The sequence below is a fragment of the Scyliorhinus canicula genome, chromosome 3 (genome assembly GCF_902713615.1).
Source record: "Scyliorhinus canicula chromosome 3, sScyCan1.1, whole genome shotgun sequence".
NCBI lineage: Eukaryota > Metazoa > Chordata > Chondrichthyes > Carcharhiniformes > Scyliorhinidae > Scyliorhinus > Scyliorhinus canicula.
In genome coordinates, this window is record NC_052148.1 from 220,445,104 (window position 1) to 220,473,048 (window position 27,945).

At 45.5% G+C, this 27,945-nt stretch overlaps 1 protein-coding gene across 28 annotated transcripts in view; it reads left to right on the forward strand.

Annotated features, from left to right (window-relative positions):
* Nucleotides 1-27,945, forward strand: part of ank2b (ankyrin 2b, neuronal) — a 1,110,754-nt gene that overhangs the window by 924,586 nt on the left and 158,223 nt on the right. The window lies entirely within an intron of this gene.

Here is a 27,945-nt window from a genome sequence, read left to right on the forward strand (position 1 = left end):
CATGGCACTGCCAAGGGGGTGGGTATTTGGTGCCCCACAGCGGAGTGTCGCTTACCTCTGGGGGGGGGGGGGGGGTTCCTGATGCTGGTGAGAAGAAGGGGTGGCTGAAGGGAGACCCATTGGCTGGGCCCTGATCCTGGGGGAAGTGGGGGGTGCTGAACTTTCACATTGGGATCAGGGTGCCCATTTGAAGCTGAGCTTGGTGGCATGTTTAGGTCCTGCCCAAAATCATGCCCCCTCCAAAAGAAATGACTACATACACGATGGGCATCGCAAATGACACTGCATAACTATTTGGAAGATTCTGCCCAATTACCTATTATTGGAGTTTTTCATTTAAAAAAATTAATTCATGGGACGTGGGCATCGCTGGCCGGGCCAGGCTTTATTACCTATTCTTAACTGAGGGCATTTAAGAGTGAACCATATTGCTGTGGGTGTGAAGTCATATGTAGGCCAAACTGGGTAAGGATGACAGATTTCCTTCCCTGAAGGACATTAGTGAACCAGATTAGTTCTACAACAACCAACGATGATTTCACGATCATCATTTTTGATTTAACCGTCTGCAGTGGTGGGATTTGAATTGGAGTCCCCAGAGCTTTACCCTGAACCTCTGGATTACTGATTCAGTGGCAAAGCCACCATATAGTCAAGCTACCACGCCCTTTGTTGCACCTCTGCCGCTTTTGTTGCAAAGGGTATATTGCGAGAAAAGTAACGCTGAGATCGGTTTTCCTGTCATTTCTGTCACCTATAAAACTTATATAATTTGCATATAATCCACCTGATAAGTCGTGGCAAGGTTTCTGAGGATAGAATAGAAATAATGCTGAAAAATTGTAAGAATTGCATCTCATTCTGATATGAAAGTAAATTCCAAGCTCTATGTGGCCATATGTTCCTCTGGTGGCTCATTGGTTCCCGAGTTTGTGTAAAGTTCCTTTGCATGGAATTGTAACGTAATTAAAGGTTGGTGGGTTCTTACATGTGTGTGTCTTGATGTTGTCAAGTATTAAAATGGAAAAATATTAACTAGATACATAATTGGCCTGTGGTTGGCAGAACGTCTCAAATTCAACTATGACACCAAGGTTAACATTTTACCAATGGTTGGGGGCTTGCTGTTGCATGAAGTGACTGCCAGATAAACCCTGATTGTCACCCAGTCGGCTCCTTGAGGGCAGCGGGGGTCCCTCCTTTTTGGACATGCTTTTCCCAAGGAGGCCTCCCCAAGCAGCATTGGCAGCCACTGAGGTAAGAGTGCACCTGTCCTCAGTTATCAGACTCCCCTCTCACCTCACTGTAGCATGCCTTCCTGTGCCCAGCATCCCCAGGCCTGTCTTCAAGGTGCACAGCCACTTATGGGCATTCATCTACCAGGCGGAGCCTGGGAAACGGCTACCACTTTGCCATGGTGCTGCTGACTTGCCAGCCCTCTGACTGAGTCTGCAGATTTTGGGGGCTTTCTGTCTTCCTAAGTAACAAGGCAGCTCTGGCAAAGCCATTTAGCTGGCTGTTGCCGGCAAGACACGGCCTGGTTCTCGCTTTTCACCTGGGAAACGGGACTTCTGCCACATCCGCAGAATTCCGGCCTGTATTTTCTTTTTTTAATATAAATTTATAGTACCCGATTTTTTTTTTTCGAATTAAGGAGCGATTTAGCATGGCCAATCCACCTACCTTGTACATCTTTTTGGGTTGTGGGGGTGAGACCCACACAGAAATGGGGAGAATGTGCAAGCTCCACATGGACAGTGACCCGAGAGCGGGATCGAACCTGGGTCTTCGGCGTTGTGAAGCAACAGTGCTAACCACTTCACTGCCGTGCTGTCCCGGCCTGTGTTTGCCGATGTTGACGTCACTAAGGGGCAGCTTTTGGATGAGACCTAGGAAGGAGCCAAGAATCGATACCCGCAATTCAGCAGAGTATCTGGGTATCAAAGCCATTGCGAGTGATTTTCTGGCCATGACTGGAGAGATAAGAAAGGTACCTGCTGAGTATAATCTCATCCAGCTAAAGAACATTGGAGAAGCATTGATTAGGATGGCATGGCCAACCATGTCAAAGACCAGTTTCAGGAAAAGTAGGTAATTTTTACCTTTCCCACTGTCACATGAAGATATTGAGGGATACTAACATGGAAATATAGAATGAGGCTTCAATCCAGGAATATTTCATAACACGTCTGCCTTCAGCATTTTTTGGAAAAAAACTATACAACTATGGGATGACAACAGTTGGTGTTCATGACATTCCTGTTCTTCACTGTTTTAATTCAATCCTAAAATGAACCTCTAATTGCCATCAAAGGTTTGTCACTTCTTGCAATTATTAAAGTATTTTGTGGTGTCAAAAAAGAAATCAAGAACAACATCTGTTACCTTCACACATCTGGCATGGAATTGCTCTGTTATGCTATTACTTCACAGCAGGGTTTCACCTTGATAGTTTTTGCTTTCTGGTATGCGGTATACAGGAAGACCGTGAAATGCTAGCTTTGTGTTTTATCATTGATGGAGAGAGAAGAGAGGCATGGGTAGATGTTCATCTTCACCATGTGGGTGGCAATTTAGGAAAACAATTGCACAACCATTATAGAACCCAGCTGATTTTTATTGCACTGATTTAAGTAGATTGAAAATCAGTCAGCTTCTCTAAAGTGTAGGCAGTCTGCTGTCAGATTACCACCAAGGTAGTGAAGATAAAATGCTACCTTATTTTTTTAAAAATTCATTTATGGGACGTGGAAGTCGTGGACGTGGAGGGCATTTAAGAGTCATCCACATTGCTGTTGATCTGGAGTCACATGTAGGCCAGACCAGGTAAGGGTGACAAATTTCCTTCCCTAAAGGACTTGAGTGATCCAGATGGGATATACAACAATCGTTTTGTGGTCACCATTAGACGTTTAATTGCAGATTCTAGTGCATCTGCCATGCTGGGATTCAAACCCGGCTCCTCAGTACCCTCGGTCTCTGGATTGCTAGCCAAGCAACAATACCGTTTCCCGCCTTCCCTATATTCCCACATCGTAACTGTTGATAATATCAAGCTCGCTGTTTGAAAATGATTATAGCAGAAAAAAGGGACATCTATCAAAGCGTTTCATCTTGCACTCATCAGGACAATTCACAAGAATACCAGTGTAAGGGACAGAAAATAATTACACTGAGACGAGAGTAGTCATTGGTTGGCAAGTGTACTCTGATTGGTAGAGGTATTACCATGGAGAATGCACCAGTTGATGGTTACTGGCAGTTAACTGCCGAGCATTGTTTGTTTGAAATTTAAACCAGCATCTTGACTCTGATTGGTCAATGCATTGTCCTGAGGAATGAAGAAGTGAATGGATTATCTAACGTAGCAACATGAGTCGTATTCACCACTAACAAGATGCTGCCATTAAACTAAAAGGGCGCCCTGCTTATCACACAAATAAGTAATATGATATATGGATTTCAGTGCCAGTGTGATGCTAGATATTTAGACCATACGCCCAAAGAGTGGTGGGCCATAATTAAACTGCATGTCCCTTCCACAGTTCACAAGAGGCAAGGTGCAGACCGTACAGAACTAGTCCGTGCTGGCAAAACTCAAAATACAGATTTTTAAAATTCATTTACGGAATGTGGGCACCGCTGGCTAGGCCAGCATTTATTGCCCATCCCTCCTTGCCCTTCAGAAGGTGGTGGTGAGTTGCCTTTTTATTTACAGTACAGCACAGAACAGGCCCTTCGGCCCTCGATGTTGTGCCGTGCCATGATCACCCTACTCAAACCCACGTATCCACCCTATACCCGTAACCCAACAACCTCCCCCCCCCCTTAACCTTACTTTTTAAGACACTACGGGCAATTTAGCATGGCCAATCCACCTAACCCGCACATCTTTGGACTGTGGGAGGAAACCGGAGCTCCCGGAAGAAACCCACGCACACACGGGGAGGACGTGCAGACTCCGCACAGACAGTGACCCAGCCGGGAATTGAACCTGGGACCCTGGAGCTGTGAAGCACTTATGCTAACTACCGTGCTGCCCGTGAACCGGTCTTCTTGAACTGTGAACCGTGAAGCCTTCTTGAAACGCTGCAATCATTGAGGTGTAGGTACACCCACTGTGCTGTTAGGGAGGGAGTTCCAGGATGTTGCCCCAGCGACAGTGAAGGAATGGCGATATATTCCTAAGTCAGGGTGGTGAATGAGTTGGAGGGGAACCTCCAGGTAGTGGGGCTCCCAGGTATTTGCTGCTCTTGTTATTCTAGATGGCAGTGGTCGTGAGTTTGGAAGTTGCTGCCTGAGGAACCTTGGTGAGTTACTGTCATGCATCTTGTAGATGGTACACACGGCTGCCACTGTTCATCAGTGGTGGAGAGTTTGAATGTTTGTGGAAGAGGGAGCAATCAAGCGGGCTGCTTTGTCCTGGATGGTGTTAAGCTTCTTGAGTGTACTTGGAGCTGACTCATCCAGGTAAATGGAGATTATTCCATTACACCTCTGACTTGTACCTTGTGGATGGTGGGCAGGCGTTGGGGGATTGGGAGGTGAGTTACTCGCCGAAGGATTCCAACATTAAATGTGATTTTGCGATTGGACAACATTTGCTAAATAATCTTCAGTGTGACATGGATTATGCTGAAAACCACTTTAAGATTGTCAGTCGGGATCGCAGTGTGATGCTGGGTGCTATGTATATATTAATGCACAAGACCCTGAATTTGGAAATAGAAATACCACGTTAAAAAATTGTATGTGTTTCAGCAAAACAAAATAAGTGACAACCGGGGCAGCACGGTGGTGCAGTGGGTTAGCCCTGTGGCCTCATGGCACTGAGGTCCCAGGTTTCATCCTGGCTCTGGGTCACTGTCCGTGTGGAGTTTGCGCATTCTCCCCGTGTTTGCGTAGGTTTCGCCCCCACAACCCAAAAATGTGCAAGCAAGGTGGACTGGACATGCTAAATTGCCCCTTAATTGGAAAAAATGAATTGAGTAATTTAAATTTTTTTTAAAATATAAGTGACAACCATTGGCTGAAAATTAACGTTACAGAACCCTTCTACATGGAGGCTTTTGGCTGTACTCCCAGCCAGTCAAGGAGGGCCTCATGGCCTGCCAGGAACAGTGCAAGGATGAAAATTAATTCAGATTAGTAAAAGACCAGTTCTACTGGTGCTAGTTCTATTGGAATGTCTGTGACCAGGCTGTTAATCAGTCTCTCGATACTTTGGAAAACTGTAAGCTGACCGGAAAATCAAGTCAGTCTCCTAAACATTCCTTTAAAAAATCTCTTAATAAGGCTGATTACCTTTTTCACTCCATGGAGGTGTGCGGCCGTCTCGTCCTGAAACATGCCATTCCCCAAATTGGCCATCGATGGGAAAAGCGTCCTGAGACTGACTCACTGGCCAGTGCTGGTATTTTCGGCTCCCCATCCCCTCAATTCCAAACATTGGACAGGGGCCCGAATATTCAGCCCATGAACTGAGCTCACCACAGAAAATTAGGCCTTGTGTGATCACTCTAATTTGCTTTTTTAAAGACACAATAAGCCTTAATTACAGTTTGAAAACCTGTCTGGCACCACACAGGTACTGTAACATTGTGGTGATCCTGGACTGGTAATCCAGAACACTGGAATTATGAAGAAAGGTTGAGGGAGCCAAGGCTTTTCTCACTGGAGCAAAGAAGGAAGAGAGTTGACTTCATAGAGGTATACTAGGGGATGAGAGGCATGGATAGAGTGTGTAGCCAGAGACTTTTCCCCAGGGTGGAAATGTCACAAGAGGGCATAATTTTAAGGTGATTGGAGGAAGGTATAGGGGAGATGTCAGAGGTAGGTTCTTTACACAGAGAGTGGTGGGTGCGTGGAATGCATAGCTAGCAGAGTTGGTGGATTCAGAGTCATTAGGAACATTTAAGCGACTCTTGGACAAGCACATGGACTGCAGTAATTTGAAGGGGGGTAGGTTAAGTTGATCTTAGATTAGGATAAATGGTTGGCACAACATTGTGTGCCGAATGGCATGTATTGTGCTGTACTGTTCTATGTTCTTTGGATCCAGAGGAATGACTGGATTTGAATTCAGTTAATTATCTTAAATCTGATTTTTTTTTTGAAAACCTAGTATTGTTTCAATAATTCTGACCATGAAACTAACCAATTTTCATTTGGTTCACTAATATCCTTTCAGGAAATTAATCTGCTGCCCTTAGACTGGCTTTTATGTGACCCCAGCCCACAATGTGGTTAATGCTTACAGTTTTAACATTAATTTGTGGGTTGAGGGCATCGTTGGCAAGGCCAGCATTTGTTGGCTCAAGCCAAACTACACCCTTAGAGCAGTTAAGGGTTGACCACATTGCTGTGGGTCTCGAATCACATATTGGTCAGATCAGGAAAGGATGGCAAGCTTCTTTCTTTGAAGGACATCACTGAAACTGATGGTTTTTTAATGATAATTGATTATACTTTCCATTACTAAGATACAACTTCAATTCCCAATCTTTTTTATTTGCCATGTTGGGATTTGAACATAAGCTCCCAAAACATGCTTCTGGATTACTAGTCCAGTGACACTGTCACTACACCAGCATCTCACCAGGACCTGCTCTCTGAAATGGCTGAGCAAATCATTCAAACCACTCTTATCAACTGCTATATTTCCGGTGGTTGAAGAAGGCAGCTCACCACCACCATGCCAAAGGAAATTAGGGATGGGCAATAAATTATGGCCTTGCCAGTGACACTCACACCTTCAAGGTGAATAAAAAAATAGAAAATTAATTAATCATTACAAGCGTTAATCAGTCACATTTTTTTTGTTGAACAAATTAAGAAGAATTTTTAAAATATGTTTACTTTTTTCTGTCCACTTTATCTTTCCCTCAACCCAGTCTGTTCTGCCTTCTCTGGGCAGGGGTTTAACCAAAGAAAAGTTGGGTTTGTGTCGGGTGTGGGGAAGAGGGATTAAAGTAATAAGGGGCTTGATTTCATGCTGGGTTTAGTAAATGTAAATTGGGCCATTTTCCAACTTCAGAAATCTGAGCCCGTCACCTCTGCCCATACCCAAAATATTTTTGTCTCTAAGAGTTGTGGGTGGGAGTGTTGGAGAAGTGCAGTGTTGAGGTAAGGTGGTTTGCCTTAGTTTGTGAGGACGTTGGTTCTACAACATAGCTCTTAAAACTCCTCACCTCACTCCTTAATCCTCCTCAATCTCCCATCCATCCCCTAATAACCCCAATTCCTGCTCATAATTCCCATACTCCTTCCATGCCCCCTCAGATTCTCTTGCCCCCTCCCCCATTTATCCTCCATCATCACTCACCCAGAATCCACTATGTACAATTCTCAGGAGCCATGTAGTAGCAAAGGGAATCATTGTAATCGTGAAAGAGTACACCTCTAACAACTTAATCGAATAATCACTGAAAAACCCAACCATTCATATTTTTAACAATCCAGACCAAATGTAAAAAACATAAATCTCATTCATAGTGGGCTCAGCTGTCAAAACATCCCTTAAAATTACCAACAATGAAGCCTGTTGAAACTGTAAAAAGCAGATGCTCCTGTTTTTTTAAAGCTGTATCACAGCTTTCCAGTAGCTGGTGGCTGTTTCTTTCCTGTTTGTGACAGCTGCAGAACCACTCACTTTTCAAATTTAGAGGGCTGCAGACATTTAAATCATTTCTGATCATGACAGCGGATTTCCTAAACACTTTTTTTCAGTTTTGAATGCATGGTGGCGCTTTTCCTAATTGGAAAATCACTCTCAACACTTAGATAATGCTGGTGAATGTGATGGCAATGTACCTTTCTGAGTTAGAGCCGTATTTCATAGAATTTACAGTGCAGAAGGAGGCCATTCGGCCCATCGATTCTGCACCAGCTCTTGGAAAGAGCACTCTACTTAAGCCCATGCCTCCACTCTATCCCTGTAACCCCACCTCACCTTTTTTGGACACTTAAGGGCAATTTATCACAGCCAATCCACCGAACCTGCACATCTTTGGACTGTGGGAGGAAACTGGAGCACCCGGAGGAAACCCACGCAGACATGGGGAGAACGTGCAGACTCCGCACAGACAGTGACCCAAGCCGGGAATCAAACCTGGAGCTGTGAAGCAACTGTGCTAACCACTATGCTACCGTGCTGACCTGCCGTGTATGATCAATCACTGTAGGAAAAACATATCTAACTTACAATACAGCATTTACGGAATGTTCTTGACTCTTCAGGAGTCCTTCTCCAAAGTTCATGACTGTCAATCAAAGTGGATTTTCAGAAGCCATCCAAAACCTACCCAACCTGATGAAACCCAAATTTCCCCTAAAACTGTCAATAGCAACCCCATCAGAGGGTGTACATGGAGGGATCTGACCCAAACCTCTCCCCATTTGTTGGAAGTTTGTATTGACTTTCCCAATCCAAAATCATGGTCCTGTAGACTTGTCTTTGTAAAATCCACACCCATTCCCAACTTCTTTGGATCATGATAATTCAGGCCCAGTTGCCAAACCGAATGTGCCTCCAATCCATTCATTCTGTCTTTAAATGAAGCAGGAAGGTAGGTGGTCAATCGTATTTTTGTTTAGACTTTTGAATTATCATTCAGATTTTTTAATTTAACTGTAGTTATGATTCATACCATTATTTTGCTTTCTGTACCTGATTTAACACTGAGTTAATAATTCTATTTATTACATTCTGGTTCAAACTCTGAACTGTTCAATTCTCAAACTTTCAGTCTGTTTGTTAAGGAATCATACAGTTACTTGTCTTGTTCGCTCTGATGTCTGAAGCTTTGTCAGGAGCACCATTTCAATTTCCTAATAACAACAAATTGCAGGGCAAAATCTCATAGAAATCAGGCAGGCAAGGGAAAATCTAATGAATGATTGTCTTAATTTGTTTGTTGGCTGCAATAGATTCTGGATTATTAATATATAGGGAGGTGTTGTAGTATTGTTGGACTAGTAACCCAGTGTAATGCTCTGGGGACCCTGGCCCTGGTTAGAATCCCACCAATGTAGATGTTGGAATTTGAATTCCATTAAAAATCTGGAATTAAAATTGTATTGACGATGATGGTGAAACCCTTACCATAAGATCATAAGAACAGTTCGGCCCCTTGAGCCTGCTCCACCATTCATTAGGAACATTCCTCACGCCCACTTTGCTGCCCTTTCCCCATAACCCTTGATTACCTTATAGATCATAAATATATATATCTCATCCTTAAATCTACACAGCTCTATGTGGAAAGGAGTTCCAAAGACTCTGAACCTTCTGAGAGCAGAAATTCCTCCTCATCTCAATCTTAAATTGACACCCCTTTATTCTGAGACTGTGCCCTATGGTCCTAGACTATCCAATGAGGGGAAAATCCTTTCAGTATTTACCCTATAGAGCCCCTTAAGAATTCTATATGTTTCAATGAGATCACCTCTCATTCTTCTAAATTCCAATGAGTAGAGTCCCAACCTGTTTAACCTTTGCTCATAACACAAACTCCCCATACCGGGGATCATCCTTGTGAACCGTCTCCAATGAAATAATGGGCGGGATTTACTGGCCGGTGGGATATTTTGGTCCCACCGACGGCACACAGGTTTCCCGGTGACCAGGGATGCAGTCAAAATCCCATTGACAATGGCGGTATCAGAAAATCCACCTGGCGGGTCGCCTCCGCCGTCGGAAAACACAAGGCGGGTGTGTCGGTAAATCCCGCCCAATATCTTTCCTTAAATAAGGGGACCAAAACTGCTCTCAGTACTCCTGACGCGTCATAAGGAAATCTGCTGTCCTGGCCACATCTGAAATAGCCTAGCCTACCACAAACTACATTAATCATTTAGTTTTACTGACTATTTTTGGGCAGCAGGGTAGCATGGTGGTTAGCATAAATGCTTCACAGCTCCAGGGTCCCAGGTTCGATTCCCGGCTGGGTCACTGTCTGTGTGGAGTCTGCACGTCCTCCCCCTGTGTGCGTGGGTTTCCTCCGGGTGCTCCGGTTTCCTCCCACAGTCCAAAGATGTGCGGGTTAGGTGGATTGGCCATGCTAAATTGCCCGTAGTGTCCTAATAAAAATAAGGTCTTGGGGGGGGGGGGGGTTATTGGGTTATGGGTATAGGGTGGATACGTGGGTTTGAGTAGGGTGATCATGGCTCGGCACAACATTGAGGGCCGAAGGGCCTGTTCTGTGCTGTACTGTTCTATGTTCTATTTTTCTTCTTTCATGGGATGTGAGCAAGGCCAGCATTTCTTTCTCATCCCTAATTGTTCTGGCAAAACTTTATTGGACCACTGCAGTCTATTTGTTATAGGTACACCCACAGTGTTGTTAGGGAAGGGAGTTCCATAATTTTGACCAACACCAGTAAAGGAATGGTGGCGATAAAGTTCCAAATCAGGATGATGTGCGACTTGGAAAGGAACCTACAGATGTTGGTGTTCCCATGTGTCTGCAGCCCTCGATCTTCTAGCTGGTAGGGGTCGCAAGCTTGGAAGGTGCTGCCAAAGGATGCTTGGCAAGGTTCTGCAATGCAGTTGGTATATAATACACATTGCTGCCATAATGCATTCACTGGTGGAGAGAGTGAATGTTGAAGGTAGTGAAAAGTTTCAAACATTATTGACTAGTTTTAATGGGGGACTTTAATTCCTTGAATGTAAGTTGGCACAGTGTTACTGTAAAGGGAGGAGAGGGGCAAATGTTCCTAGATTATGTCCAGGAAAGGTTTCTACAGCAGCATGTGTCCAGTCCAACAAGAAAGTATGCATTGTTGGATCTGGTTCTTGGAAATTTAGATCAACCAACTAGATTAAGTGTCAGTAGAGGAACATTTAAGAGACAGTGATCATTGTATTTACGGTTTTGGATGACGATAGAATGGGATAATAGGCATTCCAGAGTAAAAAATAATTAACTCGGGGAGAGCTGACTTCAATGGGACAAGAATGGAACTGGGCAGGTTAGAACGGAACGAAAGGTTGGCAGGAAAAACTGTATCTGAGAAATGGCTACCTTCAAAACAGAAATGGTCCGGACGTAGGCAAGGAATATTCCATTAAAAAGAAAAGGTAGGGCAAACAAATCCAGAACTCACTGGATGAAAAAGGAGATAGAAATTAAGATAAGGAAGAAAAGATGTGTTTATGGCAGGTGTCAGGTAGAAAATACAGTTGAGAACCAAGGAGAATAAAAACGGTTCAGAAAGGAGGTGAAAAGGTATATTAGAAAAGACTGGCAGCCAATATAACCGAGAATCCCAAAGTCTTCTATCAGCAGATAAATGGTAAAATGGTGCTAAAAGGAGTAGGGCGGATTAGAGACCTAAAAGAAGGATTTACACATGGCCACAGGGGGCATGGCCGAGGTATTAAATGAATACTTTGCATCCGTCTTTATCAAGGGGGTAGATGCTACCCAGGACATGGTGACAACTGAGGAAATTCGGTCCTTAGAAGGGTTCAAAATAGATAAGGAAGAAGATTGACAGTACTGAAAGTTGACAAGGCACCGGGACCGGATGAGATACATCCAAAGACTTGAACGAAGTGAGTATGGAAATTGCAGGGGTACTGGCCATAATCATCCAGTCTTGGCTAGACTCGGGGAAGGTGCCACAGGACTGGAGAATTGCAAATGTTATGCCCTTGTTCAAAAACAGTTGTGAGGATAGCTCCAGCAATTACAGACCGGTCAGTTTAACATCAGTGGTGGGCAAGCTTGTGGAAACAATTATTTGAGATAGAATTAGTCGTCACATGGAAAAGTGTGGGTCGATTGGGAAGAGCCAGTGTGGATTTCTAAAGGGTTAATGATGTTTAATTAACTTAATTTTGAGTTTTTGAAGGAGATAACAATAAGGGTTGATGAGGATAATACTGTCGATGGACTTTCAAAAGGCATTTTATACAGTGCCACACAACAGACCTGAGAAAACTTACAGCTCGTAAGATAAAAGGGACAGTAGCAATGTGGATACAAAATTGGCTGAATAATGATCAGAGAATAATGGTCAATGGATACTTTTCGGGCTGGAGGAAGATTTGTAGTGGTGTCCCCCAAGGATCAATATTGGAACCATTGCTTTTCCTGATATATATTAATAATCTAGATCTTGGTGTGCAGGGAACAGTTTCAAAATTTACAGATGGTACAAAACAGTATTGTAAACTGTAAAGAGGACAGGGTGGACCTTCAAAAGGGCATGGACAAATTGGTGGAGTGGGCAGATAGGTGGCAGATTGTATTCAATGTGGGGTGATGCATTTTGGTTGGAAGAACATGGAGAAACAATGGGCAGAATTTACCGACTGTTCACGCTGGCAGAATATTCCGGCCCCACCAACAGCCCACCCCAACCTCGGGTTTCTCGGCGATGAGGGATGCATTTAACGGGAAATCACATTGACATCAGCGAGACCAGAAGATCCCACTGAAGGGGCCAGGTCCACTGCCGAAAAAGACGGGACACATTGCTCAGTAAATCCCACCCAAAACAAAAATAGGGGCAAATTTCGTAAAGGGGTGCAGAAACAGAGGGACCCGGGTGTGTACAAGCATAGATCATTGAAGGTGGCAGGACAGAGAGAGAGAGCAGTTAATAAAGCATGTAGTATTCTGGGCTTTTAAATAGGGGCATAGGAGGTTATGCTGAACTTATAGAAGATACTAGTTAGACTTTAACCGGAGTATTGTGTATAGTTCTGATGAGACCATCAATTCACGAGACACGTGCTTTAAGATATGAACAGTGGTTTTAATCTACTTACAACAGAGCCAGCCTGTAACACGATGAACCCTGGATGAACTGGTTGGCTGGCTCTGGGCATCGATCTTTATACAGCAGTCCAGGGGAGGAGCCGTGGGCGGAACCAAGGGTGGAGCCCTGTACAAACTCCTATGCATTCCCAGTGCTACTCCCCCTAGTGGTCAGGCAATGCAACTGCGCTTACAATAATATGGTATATATATTACAGTGTGAATTACATTCACCACAAGTTCTGAGGGCCACACTTTAGGAAGGATGTGAACGTATTTGAGAGAGTGCAGCGAGGTTGACAAGAATAGTTCCAGGGATGAGAAACTTCAGTGATGAGGACTGATTGGAAAGGTTTGGACTGTTCTCCTTGGGGGCAGATGGTGGTCGGGTGGGAGGAGGGGGGGGGGGGGGGGGAGGGAGGAGGGCGGAGACGGCTGAGAGGAGATTTGATAGAGGTGTTAAAACTCATCAACAGGATGGACCGAGTAGATAGGGAGTGATGCACGATCAATTTGCACGAAAGACTCAGATTGGTACAACTGTGGCTTTATTACAGTCAGATGCGTGGCCTCCCACTGCAGCTGGCGAAATGGCTGATCAGGAGAAGGACACGCATATTTATACGGCTGCTTGTGGGCGGAGCTAGCCGGCAGGGGCTACCGGCGAACCTGTAGTGCAGGACCTACCGTACATCCCCTAATACAGGTGCACAGTGCTTCACCACATTCACCCCCTGTTAAAAATGAGTTCGGCAGGGATGGCGTGGAACTATATACAGATTTACAAATAATTTACAGTGGGGAAGTGAAAAAAAATGTTCATTTTGGTAGTCCGGTGCCCATCAGAGGTTAAGTCGGTCCGGTGGTTTGACGGTTCACTGGGAGCGACATAACGGTGGCGGCGGAGTTGGTGCTAGCGGTGCTAGTGTCGCCGACGTTGGTGCTGGCCAGTAGTCGGATGACTCCGGGAGCGTGCCGAAATCTTCCTCGTCTAGCGTGGGCAGGGGAAGGAGGGATGGGCCTGGTGGGGCTAATGTTGGGAGCGCCGGGGATGGGGAGGGTGGCGCGTGGGTGGGGAAGTGTGTGGGAGTGGAACCTGTGGGAGCCAGATCCCTGATTGAGACCGTATACTGGCAGCCGTCGGGGAACTCTACATAGGCATACTGGCCGTTGGCGTGGAGCAAGTGTACCCTGTCCACCAAGGGATCCGCCTTGTGGAGTCGGACATGCCTACGTAGAAGGACCGGTCCTGGAGCTGCGAGCCAAGTCGGGAGCGACACGTGGATGTGGACTTCCTGGGGAAGGTAAAAACACATTCATGGGGTGTGTTATTTGTGGCGGTGCACAGTAGAGACCGTATGGAGTGTAGTGCATCAGGGAGGACCTCCTGCCAGCAAGAGGCTGGGAGGTTTCTGGGCCGTAGAGCCAGCTGGACGGCCCTCCAAACCGTCCCGTTCTCCCTCTCAACCTGCCCGTTTCCCCAGGGGTTATAGCTGGTCATCCTGCTGGAGGCGATACCCCTGCTGAGGGAAACCGAGCAGAGCGAAGATGGTGTTGAGGGCCTTGATGACGGTGGCAGACGTCATATCGGGGCATGGGATGGCGAAGGGGAACCTGGAGAATTCATCGACCACACGGAGGATATATGTGTTGTGGTCGGTGGAGGGGAGGGGCCCTTTGAAATCCACGCTGAGGCGTTCAAAGGGGCGGGATGCTTTCACCGTGCGCGGCCCGGCCGGTAGAAGTGCGGCTTGCACTCTGCACAGACCTGGCAGTCTCTGGTGACTGTCCGTATGTCCTCGACGGAGTAGAGCAGATTGCGGGCTTTGACGAGGTGGTACAATTGTGTGACCCCGGGTGACAAAGGCTGTCGTGCAGGGCCCGGAGTTGGTCTACTTGTGCGCTGGCACATGTACCTTGGGAGAGGGCGTCTGGGGGCTCGTTGAGCTTGCCGGGGCGATACAAAATCTCGTAATTATAGGTGGAGAGCTCGATTCTCCACCACAAGATTTTATCATTTTTGATCTTGCCCCGCTGCGTGTTGTTGAACATGAAAGCTACCGACCATTGATCAGTGAGGAGAGTGAATCTCCTGCCGGCCAGGTAATGCCTCCAATGCCGCACAGCTTCAACGATAGCCTGGGCCTCTTTTTCAATGGATGAGTGCCGAATTTCAGATGCATGAAGGGTGCGGGAAAAGAATGCCACGGGTCTGCCTGCCTGGCTTAGAGTGGCGGCGAGGGCGACATCTGAAGCGTCGCTTTCTACTTGAAAGGGCAGTGTCTCATCTACTGCGTGCATGCCGGCCTTGGCTATGTCTGCTCTAATACGGGCAAATGCATGTTGTGCCTCGGCCGTGAGGGGAAATTAGGTGGAATGTATGAGTGGGCGGGCCTTGTCCGCGTAGTTTGGGACCCACTGGGCGTAGTAGGAGAAGAACCCAAGGCAGCGTTTGAGGGCCTTGGGGCAGTGGGGGAGGGGGAGCTCCATGAGGTCGGGATCGGGCCCCAGGAGTCCGTTTTGGACTACATAGCCGAGGATGGCTAGACGGGTCGTGCAGAGCACACACTTCTCCTTGTTGTCTGTAAGATTGAGGAGAGTGGCGGTGCGGAGAAATTTAGAGAGGCTGGCGTAGTGGTCCTGCTGGTCATGGCCGCAGATGGTGACGTCGTCCAGGTACGGAAACGTGGCCCGCAGACTGTACCGGTCGACCATTCGGTCCATCCGTGGGCAGCACGGTAGCATGGTGGTTAGCATAAATGCTTCACAGCTCCAGGGTCCCAGGTTCGATTCCCGGCTGGGTCACTGTCTGTGTGGAATCTGCACGTCCTCCCCGTGTGTGCGTGGGTTTCCTCCGGGTGCTCCGGTTTCCTCCCACAGTCCAAAGATGTGCGGGTTAGGTGGATTGGCTATGCTAAATTGCCCGTAGTGTCCTTAAAAAGTAAGGTGGGGGGGGAGGGGTTTGTTGGGTTACGGGTATAGGGTGGATACGTGGGTTTGAGTAGGGTGATCATGGCTCGGCACAACATCGAGGGCCGAAGGGCCTGTGCTGTGCTGTACTGTTCTATGTTCTATCTCCCTTTGGAGGACTAAGACCCCGTTAGTGACGCCGAAGGGAACCCTAAGAAATTGATAGAGCCAACCGTCCGCAGGCAGTGTATGGACGGTCCGATTTACGGATGGGGAGCTGGTGGTCGGCGGATTTCAGGTCAATTGTTGAGAAGACCCGGCACTGTGCAATCTGATTGACCATATCAGGTATGCGTGGGAGGGGGTATGCGTCGAGCTGCGTGTACTGATTGATGGTCTAGCTGTAGTCCACGACCATTCTGTGTTTTAACCACCACTACTTGGGCTCTCCAGGGGCTATTGCTGGCCTCGATAATACCCTCCCGAAGGACCTCGGACCTGATGAAGGCCTTGTCCTGGGCGCTGTACCGTCTGCTCCTGGTGGCGACGGGCTTGCAATCCTCAGTTAGATTGGCAAAGAGGGAGGGGGGGGGGTCAACCTTGAGGGTCGTGAGGCCGCAAACGGTGAATGGAGGTAGGGGCCCGCCGAATTTGAAGGTGAGGGTCTGGAGATTACTCTGAAAATCCAGGCCCAGCAATAGTGCAGCGCAGAGGTTGGGGAGGATGTAGAGGCGGAAACCGCTGAATTTCACGCCCTGGACAGTGAGATTGACCACACAGAACCCTCGGATCGAGACAGAGTGGGATCCGGAGGCCAGGGAGATCTGTTGGTTGGCGGGGTGGACCGCGAACAGCGCCTTACCGTGTCTGAGTGAATGAAGCTTTCGGTGCTCCCGGAGTCCAACAGGCAAGAGGTCGCATGGTGTTGATTTTCACTGTCGTCGAAGCGGTGGCCAGGTTGTGAGGACGGGACTGGTCCAGTGTCATCGAGGCGAGCTGCGGATGGTCGTCCGAGGATTCAGATGGGGAGCGTCGGCGACCCGGATCCAGTGTTCCAGTCCTGGGGGGGGAGACAAATTGGCGGCGTCTGGAGGACCTGTTGGGAACAACATGGCGGCGCCCATGGTGCGCACGTTGTGGGGGCGGGGCAAGATGGCTGCGCCCACGGGCCGCACGTGGCCCTGGGAGGAGAAGATAGCGGCGGACACTGGCCGCACATGGCCCTGGGAGGAGAAGATGGCGGCGCCCACTGGCCGTACGTGGCCCCGGGAGGAGAAGATGACAGCGCCCACTCTGCGTTCAGCCGGGGGGACGTTTGCGGGGTCCAGAGGGGCAGGAGGGGTGGGCCGCGCGGCGAGCGGGGTAGGCTTGAACGTTTCGAGATGCGACCGTCATGGAGAGCGCTAAAGTTTTCGTCGCCGTTAGGTCGAGCGTGGCCCCTTCCAGCAGTTGTTATCGTATGGGGTCCGACGCAATCCCCATTATGAATGCATCACGCATGAGGAGATTGGAATGTTCAGCGGCCGTGACGGCCTGACAGTCACAGTCCCGTACGAGTGGGATAAGAGCCCGCCAGAAGTCTTCGATCGACTCACCAGATAGTTGTACGCGAGTGGCGAGTACGTGCCTGGCGAAGAGTGTGTTTGTCTTCTGAGCGTAGTTCTCTTTTGGGAGTGCCATCGCTTCCGTGTAACTTGGGGCGTCCTGGATCAACGGGAAAACGCTGGAGCTCAACCTGGAGTATAAAACTTGAATCTTCTGAGCTTCCGTCGGCGCGGGGGTCGCAGCATTGATGTAGGCCTCAAAACAAGCCAGCCTGTGATTAAAGTCCTTTCTGGCGTCTGGCGAGTGCAGATCCAGCTGCAGGCGATCTGGTTTGATCCTGATGTCCATAATGTAGAAAAATTTGACTGTAATAAATTGATGCACAATCAATTGCACGAAAGACTCAGATTTGTACAACTGTGGCTTTATTACAGTCAGATGCGTGGCCTCCTACTGCAGCTGGCGAAATGGCTGATCAGGAGAAGGACACGCATATTTATACGGCTCCTTGTGGACGGAGCTAGCCGGCAGGGGCTACCGGCGAACTTGTAGTGCAGGTCCTACCGTACATCCCCTAATACAGGCGCACACAGTGGTTCACTACAGGGAGAAACTGTTTCCATTTGTAAAAACAATGAGAGGGCACAGATCTATGGTGATTTGTAAATGTGATGTGAGAAAAACTTTTTCATAGTGAGTGACTTGGATCTGGAATGTACTGCCTGGAAGTTTGGTGGAGGCAGGTTCAATTGAAGCATTTAAGAGGGCATAGGATGATTACTTGAACAGAAAGAATATACAGGAGCACAGGAAAAAGGAGCAAGGGAATGGCATGAAACCATAATGCTCACTTGGAAAGCTGGTACACACATTATCTGTCAAATGGCCTCCTTCTGCACCATAACAATTCTGTGATTCTTACTAGTAAAACATCTGGGTCCCCTTTAACTGCTAGTAATGAAACCACCCAGGCATGCTGTCAGGCAACTTTCAGAACAGGTCACACGACCCCTTCATTTTACCTTAAATTAAAGACACAGGCTTGTATTTTTACTGTTCTCTTGCCATTGTAAGATGCACTGAGACAAGGGCTAAATGTTGTCCTGTCACCATGGATAAGACATGTGTATTCAAGGGAAAAGAGGCAGGAGATCTGATTCAAGCATTCTCCATTCCATTCCTGCCTTCTTCTATTTTGAAAGGTGTGGGGCTCACAATCTCACATTCAGCAATCTGGCAGCAGACGTTCCACTGCTGGGGTGGTGATTTTAGAATCGTCACAATTTTCATGGGGTCAGATCAACTCTCACTTCAAAAGGTGACATGGGTCCTGCCAGGTCAGAGAGGTGGTGAACCATTGGGTTCTGGTACATTTTGAAAGGTAGGTTTAAAAGATGTTGCCAACGTCACGCATCATAAATAGATGCTCTATGAAAATTGTGGTTGATAGGGCTTTGTTCATAAAAGATAAATAACAATTAATGACACATTTGGGTACTTTATTTCATAGATAAAGTGCTCCTCTGCATTAAGTAATGTTCAGATTCAGCTTTTAATGTGTCAGTTGGACCGTGTGCTTTTATTTTTAGCGCGATTGACTGTACAACTATTTGTTGAGCCTTTTAAATAGCTGAACAGGCGGCTGATTTCCAACCAGCTGTTGAACTGTTAAAGTAGTGTGATAGGTGGCTAAGTTCTTTGATTGATGGTTCAGGCATCTGTTCAACCTTTGAAGCAGTGGAACAAATGGCCGTCCAAGGCTTTAATATATTCAGCTCTAGAGATTTTATTGACATATTTGTGCAGTGGAACATTACCACAGCGAGGATTGTTGATATAGTTGTGAAGGTGGCTGTGAGCTTTGTTTTTATTGATAGTTTTATGAGCTCTTAAGAGAATTCTGTTTTTTTCAAGTGGAGTTTGAATGGCTATTTGTTTACTTTGACATTTTCATGATCATCCCAATACTTCCTAATATATAGCTTATGATTTCTGTTCATATTAACTGCTCGGTGAGTGGGCATGGTGGCAATGGAGGTGGCATGGATGATCTGGAGAGGGAATGGCGGATATGAGTGCATGGGAATATGGAGGGAGTATGGTGGCCTCGGGACCTGGGGAGGTCAGGAGGCTATGGTACAGGCTGAGTTAGGTTTGGGGTGAATAGTGGAGTGTGGGGTGAGGAATTGTAAAACATTCATGTACAGAACTGGGCTGATGTCCCAGAAAATTCAGGCTTCTAACCTGCGACTTCGGCATCCACCTGCTTCCATTAGAATCATAGAATTTTACAGTGCAGAAGGAAGCCATTCGGGCCTCACCTCGGCCTCACCGGGTTCTTACCTCGGGCCTACTTCAAGCGGTAGCGGCCTCAACTCCAACCCATCACTGCTACTTCACGTTAAAAATAGCATGGATTTTGGCTGTGAGATTCTAACTCAAGATTATTTATTCTTTTTAAATTAGTTTTTCCAATGAGGAAAGTTTTCACTTTTTCCTGAAAAACTCTAATGCACTTTGTCCAAATTGAAACTTTGTTTCAGTGTTTTAAATCCCAGTATATAAATTCTAATTTTCATCACCATGCTCTTTGGAATTAACCACCATGTAGTCATTCAGATGACTATTTGAATATGTTGAGACAACGGGTAATCTGAATTTTTGGGAAACAGGAAAGAAATATAAATATCTTGATTTAACAAAAAAAATCTATATTCAGCCCATTTACTTTTCCAATCATTCAGCTTTGTCTCTTCAAAACTTAATCTAATCAGGCTCTTAGCCTGCATTGTATTCTGCGCTTAATCAAGGAACCTGGTCAATCTGATTTGGAAGCCTTAATTGTCACTATTCTGTTTGGAAATGTATTCAAATTAGCAAAAATGCATATGCAAATGTTTAATGCACTTGTGTGCCATTGCTGTCTGCACTAATTATGGCATTAATCTATTTACTTCAAAAAATGATTCATTACTCACCCCACTTCTTCCAATTGTTTACAACAGAGCTGCAGCTTTGCACTTTGTCAGCTGACAGTAGTCCTTAAAAGGTAAAATGTAATCTGTAACCATAACAATGACCATGTAAGTTTACAAGTTGAATAGGCAGCCTTTTATCAATAATTCCTTTGACAAAGCTGGCATTGTTAATTACCATTTAACCCATTTCTAGCCAGAGAAAAATAAAGTGGACGTTTGTGCAGTTACTGTAAATTCGAAGATGTCACTCTTTCCGGGTATGCTATGGTTAAACCGTGTGGTTTCACTGTCCTAATTAGATGGTGTTTCTGGTTGCTAAAGTAGCTGAGCAGCATTCTTATACTGAGCCAGAATTTTCTGTTGCTGGGCATCTAGCACTATGTGCTGTTAGACTTGTTGCATGTTCATCAGGTTTTTAAAATCTTTGCATAGCAAGTAGTTAAACTTGCAAGCTGAAAGCTCTCTTGATGAGAGAAACAAGGCATCCAAGAAAATAGGATAAGGAATTGTGCATCTCCTTACCTTAAGGATTGTGAAATTAACAGTACCCTGTGATGTTCTGTGTGATGGCCGTGGTAATGATCTATGCAGAACATCTAATTCTTTGACTAGTAAGATATTTTCTTAACAGACAAACACATGGAAAGATAACTAATGAACTATAATACAAACAATAACAAATAATTAAATTCAGTGATTTCTCCTGGAGCTACTTCTTTGTGCGACTGTCCTCCAGTACGACTTACTATCAACTGGCGGGTGTCGTAAGTCACATGGTGGATCTCTATCGCCACCAGCTGGTTGGAGGTTGCATCGCTAACTGTATACCTTTAGAGAAAACTATCTACAAAACTATGCACAGGCATATCTCCACACCCTCCTTTTCCCCTTCCTTCTCATTTGAATGATCTGCTGATTGCATGTCCTTTTCTTTTTGACTTTAGTGGCATCCTTCTTGCTGCTAGACTCTACCATGGGATTAGTTGCTTCTGGTGCTTTTGTCATAGCAACTGCTTTTGGCCTGTCTGCTGCGCAAGCTGACTTCGGCTGTTCTACCATCATAGCTGATTTTGGAGCCTTAGCTGGATTGAGGAGTTTTGGTTGATCCATGGTGCTTGTGCTCAAACGCTGAACTGCATGCCTATCACCTAGTGAAGCATCAAGTGTCGGCATACTTTTGGATGATTGCATGTTTACAATCAAGTCTGCAAATTCAGGAACGATCTGCAAACCCTTGCATTCCGTTATCTTAGCTGGATCAATGTCCTCAACATTAGACGTTGCTTCTTAACCTTGTATATTAGCCTCAATTAGTGGCTCGTCCTCACTTGAAATGACGATATATGCTTCGTCTTTCATTGTAGAACTGCATTCAGATGTATCCATCTGCTCTCTTTGCATGTCTTCTGGTGGAGTGGCCTCGAGTATCAGGGAGACTGCTGCAGGAACCATTCCGTGCGCATGGGACGATTCATTGTACATCTCTGGAGTCAGTTTCTCCAAAATGAGGATTATTTCTTCAGTTACCAGTCTGTTCTCAGTTGAATTGCTCTCATCTGATGTATCTGCTGTTGCAATCTCATTTTCTGCCACTGCACATGCCACCTTAGAGCTTTCACACTTATCGTTGTCCTGCGCAGATTGGAAGCTATTTGTTATCACCTTGTCACCAATGCCAAATAAAGTAAATAAACTTTCCTCGTCGGCAACTCCAAATACACTAACTTAATTTTCAGGGTCTTCCTCTTCTGGCTCATCATCAGCTTCTTCATCCTCCCCATTGTAATCAGTATCATCGTCTGCCACTTCTCCTGCGATGTATGACGTTGCTGTTGGAATAATGAGTTCAAGGAAACAATAACCAACTGCAAAACCAGCAGCAAGTCGTGCTGCAGAACTATCATCCAGTATCCCATTCTCTGTAATGTCAGGAGGACTAAAAAGATTGATGAAAGAGTCATCTGGGACAGTTTTCAGAACTGTTCTACTAGTGTGCCGGCCCTTATGCTTTTGCTTTGTTTTAATGGTCTTCATGAGAATGTTTTTTCCTTCCTTCCGGTCGATTGGGCATTCTGACTCATCAGGCTGGGACTTCATTTTCTATGTTTTGATCATTGCTTCATTTGTGAAATACTCATTTGGCTCAAACTATAAAGAGTAAAACTCATTGGCTGCCCTGGACCTGAAAATTTTACCTCTTTCTTGTAAATGCTTTTGGATGGGCCCATCATGCTCCTGTATCATGTCACTAAGCAAATCCACATTCTTGAAGGCTGTTAACCAGAATTCTGGAATTCTCTTTGACTCCTCCATTTCTTCATCTGGTTTATCTTCCTCCACTTTAACCAGGTTTAGAGCCTCACACACGTCTGCACCCACAATGGACTTGCATTCTGTGTTCACGATGGAAAATGGTATGATGTGACTTCTGTTGTGTACCCATGCTTCGAGTTCACATGCTCCTAGCATCGCAATCTCATTCCACTGTAGTCTCTTCGCAGTTTTGTTTGATTGACGACTTTCAGTTTAACTCGCAGCCTGTTCAAATCGGACAAGCTGAGAAAGTCGGCCCTTGCTTCCATGCTGAGCTTATATTTGATCGATCTGGCGATTCAGCATCACTGGAATTGTCCATCTGTCTTCGATGGTATCAGAATCACTATCACTATTGCCACACTGGTCAGTAAAATTTCTTCACTCTTCATATTCGGACTCATCATTTCCTTGCTGAAATCAATGAAAAGCAGGTCATCCGAACCGGCCTCCACATTGCTGGAAGAGGTGCTGACGACGAGGGGACTGGAGAAGGGGGTGGTGTCAGCGGTGTACGGAGCTATTTTGGAAGAGGATAAGGCACCACTGGAAGGGATCAAAGCAAAGTGGTGTGAGGTTGGGGCTGATACAGCTGAAGGTGGTATATAGAGCGCACCTCACGAGGGCGAGGATGAGCCGATCTTTGAAGGAGTAGAAGATGTGTGTGAGCGTTGCGGGGGGGGGGGGTGGTGCTAATCACGTGTTTTGGTCCTGTCCAAAGCTAGAGGAGTACTGGAAGGAGGTTTTTAGGGTAATTTCCAAGGTGGTGCATGTGAAACTGGACCCGGGCCCACTGGGAGGCCATATTCGGGGTGTCAGACCACCCAGGTGCGGAGGCAGATATCGTAGCCTTCGCCTCGTTGATCGCCCGAAGGCATCCTGCTGGGATGGAGAGCAGCCTCTCCACCCTGTGCCCTGACATGGCGGGGGGAACCTGTTGGAATACTTAACCCTTGATCAGGTTAAGTTTGAACTGAGGGGAAGCTCGGAGGGGTCCTACAAGTCATGGGCATTATTTATTATGCACTTTGAAGAACTGGATAACACCGAACATTCGTTGGAGCGGGATGGGTGGGAGGGTTTGGGGGGGGAGCTGTGTATATTGAGGGTGACTATGAGTAATCCCTGATGCCTTTTTGTCATTTGTTTATGTAAACATGCGGGCTGATGGGCGGTTGGTGGGAGGATGGGATCGTTGTTATTGTTATGGGGTTTGACAAATTTGTTGCTGATTATTGTTTATTGTTGGTGGGTGTAAATACGGGAAAAAATGTGAAAAAGGAGGAGAATAAAAATATTTATATTAAAAAAAACAGGTCTTCAATTGACATCTCATCAATCGCATTGATTGATCCTGTTTTGTCCACTGTTGGACACGAAAAGCATTGCTTCGCAAAGTGATTTGTACGACCATACTTAGAACACATCTTCCCAAATGCTGCACATTGCCGTGGCCCATGCTGATTGTCACATCGCTGGCACAAAATGGTGGACCCGGTCAGCCGTTTAAAATGGCCGCCCGCACTGAGACCACGTTTTTTATTCAACTGTGTGAGATATACCAGCTCTAAATAGAGAAATTATTCCTCATCTGAGTCTTAAATGGCCTGCTCCATATTCTGTGTCCACTGGTTCTAGATTCAGTCGCCAGGGGAAACAGCTTATCCACATCTACCCTCTCACAAAATTTTGTAAGAATTTTGTAAGCTACAATGAGATCATCTCTCATTTTTTTTTAAACTCTACAGAATCCAGACCCAGTTTCCCCAATTTATCCTCATAGGACCGACCACCCGTCATCCCAGGAATGAATCTGGTAAATTTTTCTTGCACTTCCTCTATGGCAAATACATCTTTCCTTCGATAAGGGGACCCAAACCGTACATAGTACTCCACGCACAGTCTCGCCAAGGCTCTATACACTGCTGCATCTGCATGCTAGCTCTTAGTGTCTCGTGAACAAGGCCATACCGGTCCCTTTAGACACCAACACTTCCCAACCTCCCACCATTTAATAAATGCTCTGCCTTTCTATTTTTGCGAACAAAGTAGCTAACCTCACACTTATTCACATTATATTCCATCGGCCATGTTCTTGTCCATTCACTTCGCCTGTCCAAATCCCCTTGAAGGCTCCTTGCATCCTCCTCACAATTCACATTCCCACCTATATTTGTGTCATCAGCACATTTGGGAATATTAAATTTGTCTCCATGTATAAATCATTTATGCAGATCATGAAAAGCTGCATCCCAAGCACTGATCTTTGTGGTACCCCACCGGTAACAGCCTGTCATCCTGAGAATGACCTGTGTATTCCTACGATCTGTTTTCTGTCTGTTAATCAATTCTCAATCTACAGCAGTATATCATCCCAAATCCCATGTGTTTTACCTTGTTTACTAACCTCCTGAATGGAACCTTAATACTATACAACTGAACCAGAGCAATACTGTGCTATCCTATAAAATCAAATTAAGTTTCAAATATATTGAGTCTGTATTTAACTGCTGTGATTTCTAATACCATGATCATTTCAAAGGGATGTATTGGTGCCAGCAAAATTCTCCAATGTGCTGAACTTTCCCTGACTTCATGATGATGGGGATGGAGTTGGAGGAAAAGATTGGATATGACGGGGGAGACGGTGGTGGAAACTATGTCGGGATGGTCCCCTGATGTATTTCTGCCACTGGAGAGTAGGAGCGCCGAGTGGGGGGACACGCAGTGGTATCGCTGGCAGTTCCATGGAAGCTGCTTGTCGGTGAGGCTCCCAAGGCCCAAGCATAGCTGTCCCTAGATTGGGCTGGCAACATCAGGAGCCCACCCAAAATTCATAAGAGGGTGGCAAACGTGGCCAATTTAGAAACCAGATCTGGTAAAATAATTTTGCTGGTCTGGCTTCCAGCACGTGCAGGCTTGGGACCTCCATTTGGTCGTGAAGACCATGGGAAAACCCCGCCCAAAGTTTCAACTCTTTCATCAGAACTGGGAAAAGTTAAAAACATGATTGGTTTTAAGCAGGTGTTGGGGTGGTGTTGTTGGGTGGAGGGGTTGTGAGGGTGGAAGGGAACAAACCAAAGGCGAGTTCTATGATGGGCAGCAAACCGGAGGGATTAAATGATGATGCTTGATGGTGCAAGCTCATGGTACTTGGGCAAGTAAAGAAAAACGAGATGTGCCAAGAGGCAGCATGGGCCACAGAAAGTGCAGCTGCTGTCTGAAAGCATAAAAGAGAGTAAAACGAGAGTAAATCCAGAAGCAGCCAAGAAAGTGGGGGTTGAGGTTACAATCTGAAATTGTTGAACAGAATATTGAGTCTGGAAGGGTGTAAAGTGCCTGATTGAAAGATAAGGTGGCGTTCCTCTGCCAATACCAGCACTATAGCTGAAATCAAGGCAGACTCTTCCTCATTCGTGTATCCTGGATTTTTTTGAAAGTTTACTGCCTATTTATTTTTATTGCACTGTTGTGTTTTACAGCCCAATATACATGCATACAAAATTATAGAAATAGTTCTGAAAAATCAAATCCAAAGAATTCATTTCAGAAGTTTCTATGCTTGCGCAGGGATAGTTGATCTGATTACATGAACTAAATGAACGTGTTTACAGCTTCATAATGCGTAGCGACAGGAGGAGTTATTTCTCCCTTGGAAACAAATTGACATGATTGTTGGCTTCAATAAATCCACAAGATAAAAATCTGCTGAAAGGATAATGCCATGTTGTATAATGTAAGCAAACAGTATTTATCAATGTATTGAGTAACTTAAAAGCAGTTTTATTTCACTGGTAATAATATGACTCGTACGCATATTTTGCTTCTCTGCAAGTGAAAGTATATAACTGAATAATAAAGCTGTAACTATATAATAGTTACTTTAGTTCCTGATCCTTATTTGTCCCTTGAGGGAGTGTTCTCCCCTCCACCAAGCAAAATCTTTGGGAAATTATTTTTAATCTCAAATATACTTTGTCAAATTTATTAAAATGTTGACATTTAGATATAGAAAATGTTGATCAGGTTACTACTTAATAAACTAGCAATAATTATGTATTGATAATTAATTCTTTCATATAAGTTGGCAGTGGCACATCTGATCCCGGCTGGATCACTGTCTGTGCGGACGGTCTGCACGTTCTCCCCGTGTCTGCGTGGGTTTCCTCCGGGAGCTTCGGTTTCCTCCCACTAATCCCAAAAGATGTGCTTAGGTATTTTAGACATTCTGAATTCTCCCTCTGTGTATCCGAACAGGCGCCAGAATGTGGCGACTAGGGTATTTTCACAGTAACTTCATTGCAATGTAAGCTTACTTGTGACAATAAAGATTATTATTGTTGTAAGTGCCTGTGTGTTAATGTAAGATAAGAAAAGGGTCAGAGTTAACTGTTGAACAGTTGAGTAGCTTGCAAACAATGTCAAGAATTACATCTAATGAATGGTCGTCAGTGTTGGGTGCATCAGGGTGCCTGTGGAACTATGCTAGCAGGGGTTCACACTTGTAGGAAACAGGGATTCCTTGGTAGAAAGTTTGCTCGAAATAAAAACATACAGATATTATTTATGCTGGTATAAGTATTTTTTCATAGTACTTCACTACGTAAACCACAGCGACTACAGGACATTGCATTGTTTTAATCACAACACTTCACCATTGTTGATTTTCTTTTATTCATTCACGGGATATGGGCATCATTGGCAAGGACATTTATTCCCCATGCCTCATTGCCCTTCAGAAATTTTATTAAGCCAACCCCTTAAACCACAGTATTCCAGTGCAGATACACCCACAGTGTCCCAGGATTTTGACCCAATGATGATGAAGGAACAGCGACATAATTCTAGGTCAATGTATGTGAAGCCTGGAGATTATGCTATTCCCATGCACCTGTTGTTGTGTCCTTTTAGCTGAAAGAGGTCATGGATTTAGAAGGTGGTGTTCAAGAAGCCTTGGTGAGTTGAGGTGGTGCATCTTGTAAATGGTACATACTGCAGCTATGGTGCATCACTGGAGAGGGAGTGAAAGTTTAAATTTCTGAAAGGGGTGCTCATCAAGAGGGCTGCATTGTCCTGAATGGTGTCAACCTTTTTGAATATTGTTGGAATTCTGTGCATCCAGGCAAGTGGCGAGTATTCCATTACAATCCTGACTTGTAACTTGTGGATGGTGGAAAAGCTCGGGGGCTTGGGAGATGAGCCACTCATTGCGAAACTCCCATGGACATTGCTTGGTACTTGTTTTGTGCAAGTGTCACTTGATAATTGATGTGCAGAAGATGAAATGACAGATAGGAGAACAGCCACTGGTCCAGTCAACCTCTTTCATACAGTTATGCTCATACAATCCCTTGCTATCCAGAGCCATGAGATCTCCAGAGAGGGCCGCCTAAACGGGATTCTTTTTTCTTTATTTAAAACTTTTTTTT